A 17971-nucleotide genomic window follows, 5' to 3' on the forward strand; every position below is an offset into this window, starting at 1 on the left:
CGGCAGCGCACCCACCGACAATTAAGAGGGCTGTTAAGCCCATTAATTAAATTGAATATTTCCCTGCCTGTCCAACCTTATGGTTGGTGGGCGGGCGAATAGGCACAGCGGCCTTTGCATTTTTTGCGAAACCTCCTCCACGGGCGGGACGAGGTTTCGACCAGTGATTAAAAAAACTTTTAATACTCATTTTTAACATATTCCTGCTCATGTGACAAAGTCACATGAGGGGACGTTTTCCTTATTTTTCAATTGTTTATTTTTATTGTTAAAAATCTTCAGCTCCCTGAGGCAGCTTTGTGCCTTTAGGGAGCTTTCACTGAGCACATCTGCATGCATACACTGACTTCCACGCTCGCCCTCTTTCCCCCCACCCACCCAGGCAGCGCTGGGCATTTCAGCACGCGATTCACGTTGGCTGGCCATTAATTGGCCAGCCAGTGTGAAATTGTGATCCGGGCCTGATCATTGGTTTCGCGGTCACTCCCAGGCCCGCCTGCTGCGCCTGACCAATGAGGTAAAAATCTTGCCCATTAAAATTCTCACCTTCACTTGGACGTATCACTGGGGAAAAAAATTGAATCAACATATAGGGTATAAGCTTTTGCAATTGGCAAGGATAAATTAAAAGCAAGTATCATTTGATTGTTTTTCTAGTTGAAATGTAAAGTTAAACCATTAAACAAAATATATGTACAATTTAATTTGTTGCAATGTTAATGTACCTTAGTATGCTCAGTTTTTTTTGATATACAAGTTCATTTTTGTTGGCATTGCTTACAGGGAATAAAAACCAACTGTTTTCTTCTGGTGAAGGAGTGTTAGAAGCTGGGGTAATTCGATCAGGGTACACAAACATGATTCAGTCCCCACTTTAAAGCCTTATGTTCTGCCCATAATTCTGTATAGTGCTTTGATTTGCTATTACTTTTAGCTAAACAGCAAAATATATCATAACTTAGGAAGCAGAGAAGTAGTGTGAACATGGGAATATCTCTGCAGTACAACAAAGAATACACGTCTAAAGTATTTTATTGATTGTAAAGCACTGGTAAATCTTGAGGTCATGAAAAGTGCTAAATAAATACAAATCTTTCTTTTTACAGACTTGAGGATCTGGGAGATGATGTAAAGCTGAGGAGCTATAGCAGAACTACTGGCAAGAGAATGTTATTACATCATGACATGTTTACATATTAGTTCTATCATATACATAGGCATAGGAATTTATAATGGAAAAATTGACAGCAGTTCTAGGCAGAAATAGAATTTTAAATATAAATATCATAGATAAAATACATTTGAAAAATATTTTAATTTAAAAAAATATTCATTCTTGGGATCTAAGTGTTGTATAAAGGCTGACATTTATTGTCCATCCATCACTGCTCAAGCAGTTTGATACAACCAAATGGCTTAGGACTACTTCAAAAGGCAGTTAAGTGTTGGTATGAGACTAGAGTCACACGTAGGCAAAACTATTAAGGCAAATTTTCTAATTTTGACACTAAAATTGCTAGCAGAACAACACATGTCATGGTAGATCTTATACCAGAAGCTCATTGACAGTGAGAGAAGGTTAAATATTGCAATATTGTGTGCAAAGGTTGCAATTGTTGTAAGAGGTGGGGTGGGTTCTATTAGGGATAAAGTGGATGACATATGTTTAGAGGCGCAGGGTAAGGAGCAAAGTTGATAAGTACTCTGTGTCTGATGAAGAGGAGGCTGACAAAATATCAGTAGAAGTGGAGATGGTAGAGGTAATGGGTGGGGTGAAAATTGAAAAATAGGAGGTACTGAAAAGGCTGGCTTTGCGTAGAGTGGATGAGACAGCTGGTCCAAATGGCTTGCATCCCAGGTTACTAAAGGAAGAGGGATGGAAATCATGGATAAACTTGTGATAAACTTCCAGTCTTCCCTAGATAATGGGGAAGCATCAGAGGATTGGAGAGTGGCAAATGTGACACCCTTATTCAACAAAGGATGTAAGGACAGTCTTAGTAAGTATAGGCTAGTTAGTTTAACATCAGTGTGGGTAAGGTTTTAGAAACAATAATTAGGGAAAATAATCATCAGATACTTGGAGGGGTTTGAGTTAATTAAGGATAACTAACACAGATTTGAAAAGGGACATCATGCTTGACTAATTTAATAAAATTTTTTGATGAAGTAACAGTGAAGGTTGATGAAGAGAATGCAGTGGATGTTGCCTATATAGATTTTAAGGGCGGAATCATCCCAGATTTGCTCTTAGTATGGTAGCAGGCGGGTAAAACGACGTTTTACCCGCCGGTCCTGATGGCGGGTTTTCATGTCGTATCGTCTCAAACCCGCTGCATTACTTCTGCATTCCTGGGAAACATGCCATTTCCATGGCAGGCTGGCTCTCATTCACCTACCACCCCATCACCTCGCCACTTCACCATGCCGGGTGTCATATTTAAATTGCGGCTGCGCACACAAATCTCAGTGCTTCTAGCCCATTACTGCTGCAGGGATGACGTCTATGAAAGGCAAAAAGACTGCAGTCCCCAGGTTTAGCAACGCATCACAGGAATGCCTTCTGGATGCTGTGGAGGCCTGTGCGATGTCCTCTACTCCTGCTCTGGCCGCAGGATGGGCAGCGGCGTGCCCAACCAGGTTTGGGAGGTGGTGGCAGCTGTGGTCAGCACCAACACCCTTCAAAAGAGGACAGCCACCCAGTGCCGCAAGAGTATGAATGATCTCCTCCATTCCGCAAGGATAAGTCACTCTTCTCATCATTCTCAACTCACACACTCACAAATCCATCACACATCCACAGAGCCCTCACTCATTGCCAGTTCAAGGGACATCACTCTTTCACACGCACCTTCATTATCCTCATTCCATTCATGGAACCATTCACCACCCACACATGCTAGGCATACTTATCATCTGGCCTGGCAGGAGTCCTGCTTACACTTTCTCCATCTCTATTCATGCAGGAGAAGCTGGCACATGACAAAAGGGAGAGGTCACAGACTGGTGGAGGAATGCCTGAAATCAAGGTCCTCACGGACTTTGAAAACAGAGCCATCCAGCTGGGGGTGACAATCTGGTTGGTCCTGTGCTGATGGTGAGATTGGCGGTGTTCTACCAAGTGAGGGTCCAGCAGTGCAATGTCCATCAGACAACCATTCTGTGAGTGATGTGTCCTGTTTCACAGGCCACTGCCATGCACTAATTACGTCCCCTTGCTTCTGCAGGCACATCTGGAAAACAGCCGACAGAATCCACAACCCAGAGCCTCCAATCAAGCCCCGAGGAAACCTCTAACGAGGAATCTGAAGGCACTCTCCTTGAAATCCCGCCACAGCGCTCACCCATACCCTCCACCAGCGCAGAGACACACACCTCAGTGGGACCTAGCTTTCGAATAGCCTTCGGATCACAATCTGGTGAGCACATCCCACAGCAGGCAGCAGCAGGGACGTCCCAGGTGTCCAGCACTCAGCGGACTGCTGGAGGCCAGAAATTTGCTGAGTACGAGTCAGATGATGAGCCTCTGGACTTGGTCATGTCACAGTTGCTGGAGATGCAAAGGCAAGCTCAGGAACATCAGCAAGGGATGTCTGCTGCACTCCTCAGATTGCAAAGCACGATGGAGGAGTCCATCCGCCTTCAGGCTGAGATGATAGCGCTGGCATGCCAATGCACCGTGGACAACCTTAGTAGGATGGCAGCCACCATGGTGACCTTGGTCCAGGACATCGCTCCTGCACTGCTGCGCAGGCTCAACTCCATCTCTGATGTCATAGTTGGCCTCCAACAATGTGTACACGAGAGGGGAGTAGGGCAGCTTGATCTCACTGCAGTTACCCCTTCTCCTCAAGGAGTCAGCCTGGGGCCTATGGGCACCCATAGGGAAGAGGATCAGCAGCTGTTCCCACTGGGGCCATCCATCCAGGTGGCTCTGGGAGTGTCTGGCCCATCCAAATCCCCTCTCCCTGTGACCTCAGCAGCTCCAGCTCCACAGGGTGAGGAGTGTGGCACTGCCACACAGCAGAACCCTGAAAGCAGGCCGGGGTTCTTCAGGTCTCAGCCTCCAGAGGAGGCTCATCAGAGTCATCGCAGACAGGGCGTGACAGTCAGCAGGCTGCCTCCACCTCCGCTGTGGATGTCCAGGGAGTACTGTCAGGAAGATATAATAATTTTCATAATGTTACTGGAATTTATTGTAAAGTAGATTAATAGTGTGTGTGTGTGTGTGTGTGTGACTTGATCGAATTAAAGGCAGCTGGTCTGAAGGCCTTAATGTAACAGAAGATAAGCTAGGTCCGAAATGTTAGGTAGGTAAACATAGATGTAAAGACAACATTTGCATTTTTAAATAACTAGATTGAATTCAAGAGAGGGAGTGAAATATTACATCCAGCCAGAAGAAGCCAAACAGCGTGTTTACTTTCCCCAAAGATATTGGTAACATTGGTGCTATGATAGATTTTATTATTAGATAGGTAAAAGTCTAAAGACATAGTGAAACAATGAGAATTTGCATTCAAAGGGGAAAGTACGTATAAAGGAGCGAAGGTTGTGTGTAAGGGCAGGCATTCTAAGATCTAAACCAAGTATGAAAAAGCCTCCAGCATCTAACCATCAAGCTGCTGTCTACAAATAACTGAAGTTAAGAAAACTCACTTTAAATTGGATTGTTCAGGGTATCCTGTTTCTTTGCCTGGGTCTTTTAAAATCTATGTGTCTTACCATTGCCTTAATGAAAGTGTAACTGGGAATTAGATTAACTAGGGGATTTAGAAGTCATCATAGTAGTAATTTGTAGATCTATGCATGTGCTTGAAATCATTTCTTCTATTAATAAAAGTTTAATTTAGTTTTGTAAGAAACCTATAAGACTTGATGGCCTTCTTTTACTGAGTTCAAAGCCTGCATCTCAAAATAAGCACAAATTGCAAAAATAGTTGTGGCAGCTACTTCAAGTTTCTCTCTGGGATTTGGGCAGCTTGGTATTTATCATCCGCCTGCCATAACAGCACCAAGACATAGCGGCAGTGTTAGGAAGGCTAAGAAGATGCAATTGCACAGCCTGGGCACGGGTGTTAATAAACTCCCAAGAACGTCTCCCTGCCTATGGCTCCTTGTTCTGTTGAGCAATGTTCGTGTCATTCTGATGTGAAACCTTTCTGCACAAGATAAAGACAGGTGTCTCTTCCCTGTGCTTTGTGCAGCCTTCAGACTAAAGTGATGGTCCAGCCTCACAGTCCCTGGACACATTATTGATGCCTGTGCCTTGATGATACTCGTCATTGTTGTCAGAATGTAGTGGGCAGGCGTCACAGAGCTCCGTCATTCTCTCTGTATGCTCTCAGCACCTTTAAGCTGGGGCTAGCCCCCATCTCTTCACCATCTGTGACCAATGACGCTATGCTCCTGAAGGGCCCAGGTGCTGAAGGATCAGGGCAAAGGATCAGATGCGTCTAAAGTTTAATGGTTGCGTTTCTATAATATGACCCTGATCACAGAGCGCAAGTGAGCAGCCCTCGGCCAGACAGGTGTCAGACATTCTCAGAGGCTATGTCAAGATCTATGGATGCCCTCACTGCATGTAGTCATCATCCTCCTGCAACCAAGTGGTTATTAGGGCCTCCACTGCATCTCCATGACAGCAGCATTCTCATAGAGGGTATGCGCGCTGCCATAAGCCAGACTGGAGTCAAACTTTCACAGGTGCAATGTGAGGATCTATGGTGTCTCCTCATTGCATGTCGTCACCATCCTCCACAAATCTAGCAGCTATGGTGGCCTCCCGAGTGTGCCTGCCTTGTCTAGCCAGTGTGAGGGCCTCATCCCTGTTATCATCGCCTTGGAGGATCTCCTCGCCCTCATCGTGGTCGGCTTCCTCCTCATCCAAGGAGACCTCCAGCTCCTCCATCTCCTCCTCAGCAAGCTCCTCTCCCTGTTGCAGTGCCAGTTTGTAAAGGGCGCAGCAGGTGACGATGATGCGTGATACCCTCTTTGGACTATACTGAAAGGCTCCACCAGACTGGCCTAGGCACCAGGTCTGCTCCACCAAGTTGCGAGTTGCAGCATAAGCCTCATTATACGGTTGCTCTGCAGAAGTCTGAGGCCACTGCACTGGTGTCATCAGCCACATCCTCCGTGGGTAGCCCTTGTCCCCGAGGAACCATCCCTGCAGCTTCTGTGGACCCTGGAATACATCAGGGATCTGTGACCGACTGAGAATGTAGGTGTTGTACGCACTCCCTGGAAGCCATGCGCAGATCTGCAGGACGAGTTTCTGGTGGTCACACACCAGCTGTACATTCAGTGAATAGAATCTCTTGAGGTTGATGTAGCTGATTACGTGTTGCGACGGAGACCTGAGCGCCATGTGACTGCAGTCAATGGAACCCTGCACCGGTGGGAAACCCGAGGTCTGGGAAAACCCAATCACTCTTGCATGCTAACTCTCCTGGTCCTGGGCGACATGCACAAAGTTGTGTGCCCTTGTGAAGATGGCATCTGCGACCTCATGGATGCATTTGTGGGTGGAGCTTGTGATATCCCACAGAAGTCACCTGTGGAGCCTGGAAAGGAGCCACTGGAATAGAAATTGAGCGCCGCTGTCACTTTCATGGCTACTGGCAGTGGATGCCCTCCATGTCCTCGTGGCACCAAATCCTGCAGCAGGTGGCAGATGTGACCAATTAGTTCTCTGGTCATGTGCATTCTTCAGTGACACTGGTTGTTGATCAACTGCAGTAATGAAAGATGTCATCTATAAACCATGGGTGTCTCTAAGCACTGACCAGCAACGGCTTACTGTGGCTCTTTGGCAGCATGTGCGGGAGCCCCATTTGCCCCTTCTTCCAGAGGGTACTGCTCCTCTCTCTGCGCAGCCAGGCATCTCAGTCACTATCTCCTCCATTGTCTTCGCTCTGTGTAGACCATGAGACATACAGCTAGTTCTCTGGGCTCCAGTGATGTACCCCTCCTGCAGGATGAAAGAGAGAGACATGTGGGTGAGCATGGGTATACTAAGAACCCATCCTGGTTAAGTGTGAAGGCCCCTTTATGCATCGTGGAGAATGCTGGCCACCACTTGGACGGCTAGAGTTTAGTGCGCTGCATGGCTGTCAAAGCCCCCACCCACCTCCGCCCCACTCCACCCAACAGATTGGCGGCAGCTTTGCACATTGCACTGCATGCTGTGCTCTCAGCTCAGGTGCAGCCATTCTCCTAACTTGTGCTGCGAGGCAGCACTGTTAGCTTCAACCATCGGGGAGACTGGTCCAAACCGGGACGCTGACATTACAAGGGGCTGTGAGCACCTCTACCTGTTACTGCTCCATGGCCAGCTTTAGCAAGGAGATTGTACAACGTGCGCAGTCATCCAACCGTTCTGCAGTCCACTAAAATGGTCATTAATTTGCAGTCTGTGCTCAAGGGGTGAAAAACTCTGGAGCACTTGGTGGCAATTTGATGCCTCTGCGTTGCTTGAGTGGGCAGATAAGCTGGAAGCCCAACTCCAATCACATCAATGGCTGCACCTGATCTGTCTCAGTTGCAGAGAAATGGTCACTTTATATAAGGTGTCCCAAAAGTGTGTCTGCTTCCCTCGCCCATCCTAACCCCCGCCCCGAATTCTTGCTTGCTACATTCAACCACAGGGCAGCCCTAGCCCACCCCCCCACCAAGTCACCTGAACTGCAGGGCTGCCCTTGCACCCCCCCAAATCACCTCAACCGCAGGGATGCCCTCCCCCCCTGAAAAACGCACCTGAAGCTTGAAGTTCAACAGGCCATTCAAGTGTCAGGCAATGACCATCTCCAACAAGAGCGAATCCAGCCATGGCCCCTTGATGTTCAAAGGCATTACCATCACTGAATCTCCCACTATCGACATCCTGGGTTACCATTGACCAGAAACTGAACTGGACTCGCCATCTACTGTGGATACAAGAGCAGGTCAGAAGCTAGGAATCCTGTGACAAATAACTCACCTCCTGATTCTGCAAAGCCTGTCCACCATCTAGTCTGGGAAGAGTGTCCAGCAGTCAGCATCGTGGTGAAGCAGTCTGGGAAGAGCGTTCTGCAGTCAGCATCGCAATGAAGCAGTCTGGGTAAGTGTCCTGCAGTCAATTCTTATTGAAAATAACAAGAGGGACATCACAAGACTGCGCAAGAGAGTGGAGGAGAGATCAGAACCAGTGCGAGTGCGGGGAAGCTTCAAAAAGTGACGTCAGCACAAAGGTGAGAGCTGATTGGTGAGTAGTAGGTAAGCGTTTTTCTCCAGTTTTTACTCCAGTTTTTCTCCAGCTTAAAATAGATTAAAATAGCTAAGGAAAGGTAAGAGTTCTAGCTTTTATTTAAAGTACATAAATAATTTAACTTTTTTTTTACTGTATTTAATTTAAAGTAAGGGTTTTTTTTCAACTAGAGGCATGGCGGGGCAGCTCAGTCCTGTGTTATGTACTGTCTGCAACATGTGGGAAGTCCTAGATGCTCCTTGCACTTTGACCAACCACGTGTGCAGGAAGTGCCACCGGCTGCAGCTATTTGAGCTCCGAGTCGGAGCTTGAGCAGCAGCTGGAGGTTCTGAGGTGCATCCGCAAGGCTGAGAGTTTTGTGGATAGCACGTTTTTAGATGTGGCTACCCCACAGCTTACGGAAGTGCAGACAGAAAGGGAATGGGTGACCATCAGTCAGAAGAAAAGTGTCAGGCAGATAGTCAGGAAATCCCTAGGGTGCATCACGCTCGAGAAATGTGTTTCTTTGTTGGAAAATGGTGAGAGTGGCGCTTCCTCTGGGGGGTACAGCCATGCTCATGGAACTGTGAGTGGCTCAGCTGCACGGGATGGGGGGAGGAAAAAGAGGCAAAGAGCAATAGTTGTAGGAGACTCGATAATAAGGGGAACAGACAGGCATTTCTGCAGGGGTAGATATGACTCCAGGATGGTATGTTGCCTCCCTGGTGCCAGGGTCAAGGATGTCACTGAACAGCTGCAGGGAGAGGGTAAACAGACAGAGATCATGGTACATATTGGTACCAACGACATAGGTAGGAAGAGGGATGAGATCCTGCAAGCAGAATTTAGGGAGCTAGGAAGCAGAGTAAAAAACAGGATCTCAAAGGTAGTAATCTCTAGATTATTTCCGGTGCCACAGGCTAGTGAGTATGGAAATAGGTTAGTCCAGATGAACGTGTGGCTGGAGAGATGGTGCAGGAAGGAAGGCTTTAGATTTCTGGGAGATTGGGACCATTTCTGGGGGCGGAGAGACTTATACAAGACGGACAGGTTGCACCTGAACTGGAATAGGACCAACATCCTTGCAGGGAGGTTTGCTAGTGCTGTTTGGGAGGGTTTAAACTAACTTGGCAAGGGGGTGGGATCCTGAGAGGAGGTTCAGCAGGGGGAGATGCACAGCCAAAACTAGAAGAGAGAGCAAGTGAGTCTGGAAGACATAGAAATTATACGCCAGTTAAGGCGCAAGGGAGTTTGGCAAGGTTGGATGGTATTTATTTTAATGCAAGGAGACTGACGAAGAAGGCAGATGAGTAGAGGGCACAAATTAATGCATGGAAGTATGATGTCATTGCTGTTACAGATACATGGTTGAGAAAGGGGCAGGACTGGCAGCTCAATATTCCAGGATATAGGGTCTTCAGGTGACACAGGAAAGGAGGTAAAAGAGGAAGGGGTATCGCAATATTGATCAAGGAATCAATTACAGCAGTAAGGAGGGATGACATCTTAGAAGGCTCCTCATATGAAGCCATATGGGTAGAACCTCAAAATAAAAAAGGAGCAATCACATTGCTGGGAGTGTACTATAGGCCCCCAAGCAGTCAGAGAGAAATAGAAGAGCAGATATGTATGCAAATTTCAGAGGAGTGTAAAAATAATAGGTTAGTAATCATGGGGGATTTCAACTTCCCCAACATTAACTGGGTTAGTTATAGTGTGATAGGTTTAGAGGGAGCGGAATTCTTAAAATGCACCCAGGAGGGCTTTTTAAGCCTTTTATAGAAGGTCCTACAAGAGAGGTCCTGGACTTAATTTTAGGGAATGAAGCTGGGCAAGTGGTAGAGGTATCAGTGGGGGATCATTTTGCAGATAGTGATCATAACTCCATTAGATTCAAGGTTGTTATGGAAAAGGACAAGGATGGGTCAGAATTCAGAGTTCTAAATTGGGGGAAGGCCTATTTTAATAAGATCAGATATGATTTGGCTAGAGTGGACTGGGAGCAGCTACTTTTAGGTAAATCTGCATCAGAGCAGTGGGACTCATTCAAGAGGGAAATAGGGAGAAGTACAGGGCCAACATATTCCAGTAAAGACAAAGGGTGAGACCAACAAATCCAGGGAACCCTGGATGTTGAGGGATACACAGGATTGGATAAAAAGAAAAAGGGAGGCTTGTGGCAGATACCGAGGGTTCAAAACAGCGGAAGCCCTAGTATGGAAGTAGTATGGAGTATGGAATGTGTAGGGGGGATCTTGAAAAGGAAATTAGGAGGGCAAAAAGGTGTGAAAAAACATTGGCAGGTAGAATAAAGGAAAATCCAAAGTTATTTTACAAGTACATTAAGAGTAAGAGGATAACTAGGGAAAGAGTAGGGCCCATTAAGGACTTTAATGGTAATTTGTGTGTGGAGCCGGAAGACGTAGGTAGGGTTCTAAATGAATACTTTCTGTCGGTGTTCACGAGTGAGAGGGGCGATGTGGGTATGGAAATCAGGCAGAAGGACTGTGATATAATTAAAGAAATTAGCATCGAAAAGGAGGAGATTCTAAGTGGTCTGGCAGGCTTATATGTAGATAAATCCCCAGGCCCGGATGAAATGTATCCCAGGCTGTTGAGCGAGGCAAGGGAGGAGATAGCAGGGGCACTGGCAATAATTTTCAATACCACTCTGGCCACAGGAGAGGTACAATGTAGTACCATTACAGGGTGCAGAGAAGATTTACCAGAGTCAATCCAGAGATGGATGATTTTAGCTACAAGGTTAGGTTTGAGAAGCTGGGCCTCTTCTTCTTGGAGCAAAGGAGATTGGAGGGAGATTTGATATTGGTGTGTAAGATTATGACAGGTTTGGGTAAGGTAGACAAGGCAAAACTGTTCCTATTAGCTGATAGTACTAAGGGGTCACAGTTTTAAGGTTTTGGCAAGAGATGCAGGGAGATGTGAGGAAGAATATTTTTATGTAGCAACTGGTAATGACCTGGAATTCACTGCCCATGAGAGTGGTGGAAGCAAAGTTAATCAATGATTTCAAAAGGAAATTGGATGGGCACTTGAAGGAAATATATTTGCTGGGCTACACAGATAGAGGGGAGGATGGTAATGGCTGGTTTGCTCTACAGAGAACAACCATGGACTTGTAGGCCAAATGGATTCCTTCTAAGCCGTAAATGACTCTATGGGCAGAATTTAATGTCCCCTCCAGGAGTAGGCTAGGAGGCAGGACGGTGGTGGATCGGGTATAATGGAGCAGGAAGATTAGGGCTGGAGAGCCCGTTGTGTTCAAGATTTCTCTCAATGAAGTCTGGGGTGGAAAGTGTCAAGGACGGCCTTCCCACTCGGAAGCCAATTGAGGTCCTTATGTAGCCATTTAAAAGCTTCATCCCACTTGCTGGTACACTGCTGGAACCAGAAGTGGGCAAGCCTCTATGCAAACCATGGCTGGCATGCTTGTGGCCTAGCTGGTGGGGGGAGGGCATGTCCCTCCTACTTGAGCACCACGGGCAAACACCCCACTGCCCTTTACATTGATCCCCGCTGCCTGACTGGCCCCAATGGGCCCGCCCCACTTACCTGTGTTCCAGGGCTCTGGTGACGGTCCTTCCATGGACTCTGCTGGTACTGGAGATCTGCTGGCCTTTTATTGGCCAGAAGCTCTTTGGAGACAGGACATCTGCCCTGCAAGACCCGGCAACCCCAACAGCAGCCAGCAGACTGCCTGATTGGGATTTAATCCTATCGGGGCTCCCAGAAATGGTCGCAGTGGGGCTGACACTGGTTCTCCAGTCAGAGGATGGCCCACCACCGTAACCATTAAATTCCACCCTATGAATCTCATTGTTATTTATAAGGTTCCATTTAAAGAGTTCGCAATTCTGTATGAATTATTGCTGTGAAGAAAAGGTGACATTGCTAGAGAAGGAAGCAGGACTGCTCCACTTTCTGACTCTTCTTTGAAGATCTTAAAGGAAGAGTAGTGAAGCGAGGTTACCTGTGTGCATGTCAGGGCACCCTCCAGCATTAGAAAAAATGTTCAGACTGTTCGGCAAATATTCACACTGACAGTGTTGCTGCAGTAATGTGGAGGTGCCAAAAATTACACCCTATAATTTTACTAATTATACCTCATAATGTCTTCCCTTACAGAAATTGTTTTAAAAGCAATTAAATTTGCAATTGCATAAGACAGTCATCCAAACTATAGTGAACAGACTAGTATTGTTAGAGATGCAAGAAAAGGAGAGCTGTGATTCAGAATTACGCAGAGATGCCATGGATAGTTAAGGTACACAATTAATAACCCAAACATTTTCAAAACTATTTAGATTGCAGAAATGATCACAGTTTACCCTTTATATTTACTGAACCTGTACATTTTATACCATTTACATTCTACAGAACCTGTTATTTGTAATGTGAGTCAACATAAGGAGCAACTCCATGCGGTTATGCACTGAATAAACCTTAACCTGCTGAATAAATAGGGTTTCCTACATTAAATAGTAAATAATCTTTGTGTTTATGAATAAACTCTGACTGCAAAATTTGAGAAGGTCCAAAAACAGGTGCACTTTGTGCTGCCCGCATATTTAAGTGATTGCAACTTGCAGCTAGCACCAAGCGCAGTGTTGAGAGGCTGAACTGCTGACTGGGGTGCAAAGTCATGACAGGCTAACACTAAAGCTAGCCTGCGCTACTTAAAGTCAGTCTGTACCTCTTAAAAGGGAGATGCATTCTAGCTGCAGCAGGTACTGAAACTGATTGCAGAAGAGAGTGTGTGCAAGAAGAATGCGGAATGATGACACATCACAGCAAAAAGCACATTTAAAGACTTTCCAATGCTGCACTGGAGGCCTTTGGACAAGGAGAAGCAGAGGAGGAGAGATGTAATCTATCTGCAGGAAATCCAGACAAGTTTTCAGAAGATAATGGAAAAGAATGGCAGTGGTGGTCAATGCCAGGAGTGTAGTTCTGAGGACCTAGATGCAGTGCCATCAAAAGTTCAATAACCTCACATGAGTGGTCATGATTAGTAAATGCAACTTCAAAGGCATATTCTACCAACCGCTCTACAAGTCTCACACTCTGCTCAAGGCAACACATCCCCAATGACTAAAACATGACATTCATCAGCTAAACCTAACCACTTCCTCACATCCACATCCCACAGATTGCACACACTGCCAGCTAATCAACCATGACAGGCTCATGACCCAAATACACTGCGCCATATTCACTGACACATTTCCCTGCTTTTCATAGGGCAAGGTGTTGCTAACCAGAGGCAGCAGAAGCTAATCGGCGGGAGACAGAAATGTCAAAATTCCTCAGACACATGGGCCTGAATTATCAGCTCAGTGGCCAGCCAGTGTGAAACGCATGCAGAAAAGCTCAGCACTGCTGGGATGAGGGAAGGAGGATGGTGGGCGATTATGTTTCCGCAGGTGGGGATGAGCGCTGACGGAAAGCTCCCTGAGGGCAGAGAGCTGCCTTAGGGAGCTGCAGACCTGAAAAATATGAAGTAAATTTTGAAAATCAGGAAAAAAATGTCCAACCGTCACAATCAAGCACCTGAGCAAATAGATGATAAAAGTGCTGTCCATAGTTTTTTATTTTTATTTTATTTAATAACAGAAACCTCATCCCGCCCTTGGATGAGGTTTCATGAAAAATGCAAAGTCCGCTTGGCCAATTCGCCCGTCCGCTAGCTGTAACGTTGGATGGACCGCGAAAAATAGCAGACAATTGTGCTGTTGGGCTTAACTGCCCTCTTAACTGTTGGCAGGCACGCTTCTGACTTCTGCACGCCCACCGAGTGAAATATCGCATAAGCATGGGGTGACATCTGGACGCTCACCCAATGTCTTCTTGCGCAATTTTACGTCCGATGGAGTTGGGGGCGCGCCAGCCCGGAGGACATAAAATTCTGCCCAATGGGAAGTTGGTGCTCGCAACTATTGGAGCTGCTATGACTGACGCCCTGGCCAACAACAGGTCTGAAACCATCAACAATGATGGTATGCTCATATCTAAACCTTGTCACATTCCACTTCCCCTTCATCACTTCTGATTTACAAGCTACAGATGGTGAATGCATGCCGATGGTGAAAGAATGCATCTCTTGCTTCCACCCCATCTCCCCTCACCAAAACTGCATCCTTGTGCCTTCTTTCTTTCGGATACCCAAGAACAGCAACCTGAACAGGCAATGATAGAAGAGAATGAGGTGGAAGACCGTCATGAAGAAGATGAGGAAGAAATGCTGTCACTTGCTCTCACACTTGCAGCCAACAACTCAGATACTGACACTACTGCTCTTGCTTTAAAGGACAGCTTAGAGGTGGGATCTGCAAGTAGTGAGGCACAAGGTACAAGTGGCCTGTAGCCAAGGCAGAGAACAGGGTGAAAAATACGGGCTATGTTGGAGAATTTCCCTTGAAAGCCCTCAAAATGTCTGGGAAAATTCAGCCATGGGGGTGACTGAGAGAAAAGTCACCCCTGCATGTGAAAGTGACAAAATCTGTAAGGAGGATGCTTCTCCAATCACAGACTCCTTCTCTCCCATGCTTGCTGCTGTTAGACTCAATTGAATCTCATTAGTGAGCCTACCAGCAGCAAATGCGGGAGAGAAACAACCTGTGATAATTCATACAGCAGAAAAGTTAGTGGTGGCACAAGAGTCTGAGCACGGGAGAGGTAGTGGAGAAAAGAGTTGCGAGGGAGAGAGGCTGTGAAGGAGAGAGGCTGCAAGTGTAAAACCTGCGAGAGGTAGAACCTGGGAAGGGGAGAGGCTGCGAAGGGGGGAGAGGCTGCGAAGGGGGGAGAGGCTGCAAGGTGGAGGTCCTGCGAGGGGAAGATCCTGCGAGGGGGAGATCCTGTGAAGGGGAGAGACTGTGAGGGGGAAAGGCTGCAATGAGGAGAGGCAGCGAAGGGCGGAGAAGCAGCAAAGGGCGGAGAGGCAGCAAAGGGGGCAGAGGCAGCAAAGGGGGGAGAGGCAGTGTAGGGGAGAGAGGCTGTGAAAGGAGAGAGGCTGTGAAAGTAAGTGTCATGAGCTCAAAGACTACAGTCTTTCTAGTCTAATATCTTATTGATAAATTTATTGAACTGAATGTAACATGGCTGCCCCCAGACATTGCCTCATGGCAGAGGTCACATGACTATTGCAAGCCAGGTAGGACACTTAGTAATGATTACATTTCAAAACCCGAACATCCTCCTTTCCATAACGAACAACAGACAACTTTGCATGCACTATCATATGTAACTGTGAGTTGCCCACTACACTGCAACTGTCCTCATGCATTTACAAATTGTTTATTATTCTCATCAGTCTCTACACATGCATTACACACATAGTTGTTAAATTGTGCAGGTCTCTTAATGGTACATGTACACATTGGCGTTGGCTGTTTGTCTGGATGATGTTCCTCCTCTGGGGAGTGTTGTTCTAGTGGCACTTGTTTTTGCCGAGGTAACTATTGTTGTTGCTCCATTTCCGTTGTTGGGAACCAGTGGACCTCTGGGAGTGATGGTTGTTCTGTACTCTGTGCAGTTTGAGATCTAATCTTCCTGATGACCACCTGCAGTGAAGGAACAGCTTCTCTAGTTGTTCGTTTATGCCTGTGGTTGTGCCAGTATACTTGGTTGTTCATTTCCATCACGTACAATTGAGGTGACAACTGCTCTACATATGTCCCAAATTACCACATGGGCTGACTCCTGTTGGCTCTTCAATGCTCAACTCTGGCAATGGCTTGGCAGTCTTGTCAAAATGAAATTTGGGTTTCTGCCATTTCACCTTGCTTTTTGCACTCACGTCTGTTACTACTTCTGGCTTCAGTAGTTTTTTTGCTATTGGAAGAGTAACTTGGGTGAGATGTGACATTTGTCTTTGGACTGGACGACTTTCCATGCCTTCAGTTGGTGTGTTTCTCCAGTTGAGGATTGTCTTGTATACATCTGTGCTGGATTTCTTGATGATTGCTTTGGCGATTTTCACTCTGCCTCAGCCTTTCCATTTATTTGGGGATAGTACAGAGTTGTTGTATAGTGTTGAATTTCCCAATCTTTTGTGAAGCGGTTGAATTCTAACTCGTGAACTGAGGGCCATTAACACTCATCACAATGTCTGGAATGCCGTAAAGACTGAATTGTGCTTTCAGGCATTCTACTATCTCTCCTGGCGTCATTGAAGTGAGCTGGTCTACCTTCCAGTAGTCAGAAAAGTAGTCTAATGTGACAAGATAATCAATTCCTGCTAATGAAGAGGTCAACTCCCAGCTTCATCCATGGTCTTTCTGGAGTGTCATGCGTCATCAACAGCTCTCTAGCTTGTTTAGCTTGGTAGATGTTACAAGCACTGCACTGGCCAATGTGATCTTCAATTTCATTGCTTACGTTTGGCCAGTAGAGCACTTCTCTAGACTTCCTCAGACTTGATTCAATTCCTTGACGGCTTGCATGGATGCGCTTCAGCATCTGTCTTCTCATCTCCTGACTGCATTTCCTTTGTACAAGATGCCACCTTGGGCTTTCAATTCATCTCAGTATGCCCAATAATTACTCTTGTGGCCACAGGTGTGTCCTTGATGCTCTCAGGCCATCCTTTTATCATTACTTCTTGCAATACTTGGAGGGTTGCATCTTGTTGGGTAGTTTGCTTGATTTGAGCAAGGCACTTGTCTGTCAGATTCAATGTCTGCTGGGTTGATGATTTCCAGAGCATGTTGAGCCACTGCTTCATGTTGAATCTAGAAGATTTCACATTCTGTTATAGCATCCTCAACTTTCTTCATGGGGAGTGCTGCTCTTGACAGCAGGTCAGCAATGTACATCAGTTTCCCTTGCTTGTATGTTGCTTGTATGTCACATCCAGATGATACTTCTGTAAACAAAGTAACATTTTTTGCAGACGCTTTGGAGCAGATAGTAGTGGTTTGAGAAAAATGCTGTGAAATGGCTTGTGGTCACACTCCACTGTTACTTTGTCTCTCCCAAGAAGGTATTGATGAAAATGCTCACAAGCAAAAACAATAACCAGGCATTCTTTCTCAATCTGAACGTAGCATCGTTCACTTTGCGTTAATGCTCAGGATGCAAATGTGACCGGTTGTCCTTGCTACATTAGGGTTACTCCAAGACCTGTCTCGCTGGTGTCACACTGGAAGGTGACTTCATCATTGATGTCATAGTACTTCAGCACTGGCATTGTTGTCACTAGTTGTTTGATTTTAGTGAACACTGTTTCTTGTTCTGTGCTTCAAATACCACTGAACATCCTTGGCAGTGATCTTACATAACGGTTCATACTCCGACGACAAATTAGGCAAAAAATTTTGCTAAATAGTTCATGAATTCAACAAATCATTGCACTGCTTTCACATCTATTGGTCACTGCATCACTGCTACAGCTCTCACCTTGTCAGGATCTAGTGAAGATCTTTTGCTGTCAGTACATGAACAATTTATTTGACTTCAATTTTAACATAAATTTTAATAAGTTAGCTTTATGTTTTCCTTCAATTTTAATGCCAGCTCCCACGCTACCTCCCGCGAAAGAATGTAGCAGTTTTCTCCACCACCACCTCTCCTGAAATAATATTCTCCCACAACATCCGCACCTCTGATCAATTTTCTCCCCCACTGCCCGAGCAATTTTCTTCTTCCCCCCGAGTCCCCCATCCCCCCAAGTTAGAGGAGTTCTCTCCCCTTCCCCTGCCCTCACACTTCCTTGCTCATCCACCT

General features: G+C 46.1%; 1 protein-coding gene across 1 annotated transcript in view; it reads right to left on the minus strand.

Moving 5' to 3' along the window:
- The window catches only part of ankar (ankyrin and armadillo repeat containing), a 295797-nt gene that overhangs the window by 52475 nt on the left and 225351 nt on the right, over positions 1 to 17971 (minus strand). The gene's annotated exons all lie outside the window — the stretch shown is intronic.

This window comes from Cetorhinus maximus, chromosome 11, assembly GCF_964194155.1.
Source record: "Cetorhinus maximus chromosome 11, sCetMax3.hap1.1, whole genome shotgun sequence".
Taxonomy (NCBI): Eukaryota; Metazoa; Chordata; class Chondrichthyes; order Lamniformes; family Cetorhinidae; genus Cetorhinus; species Cetorhinus maximus.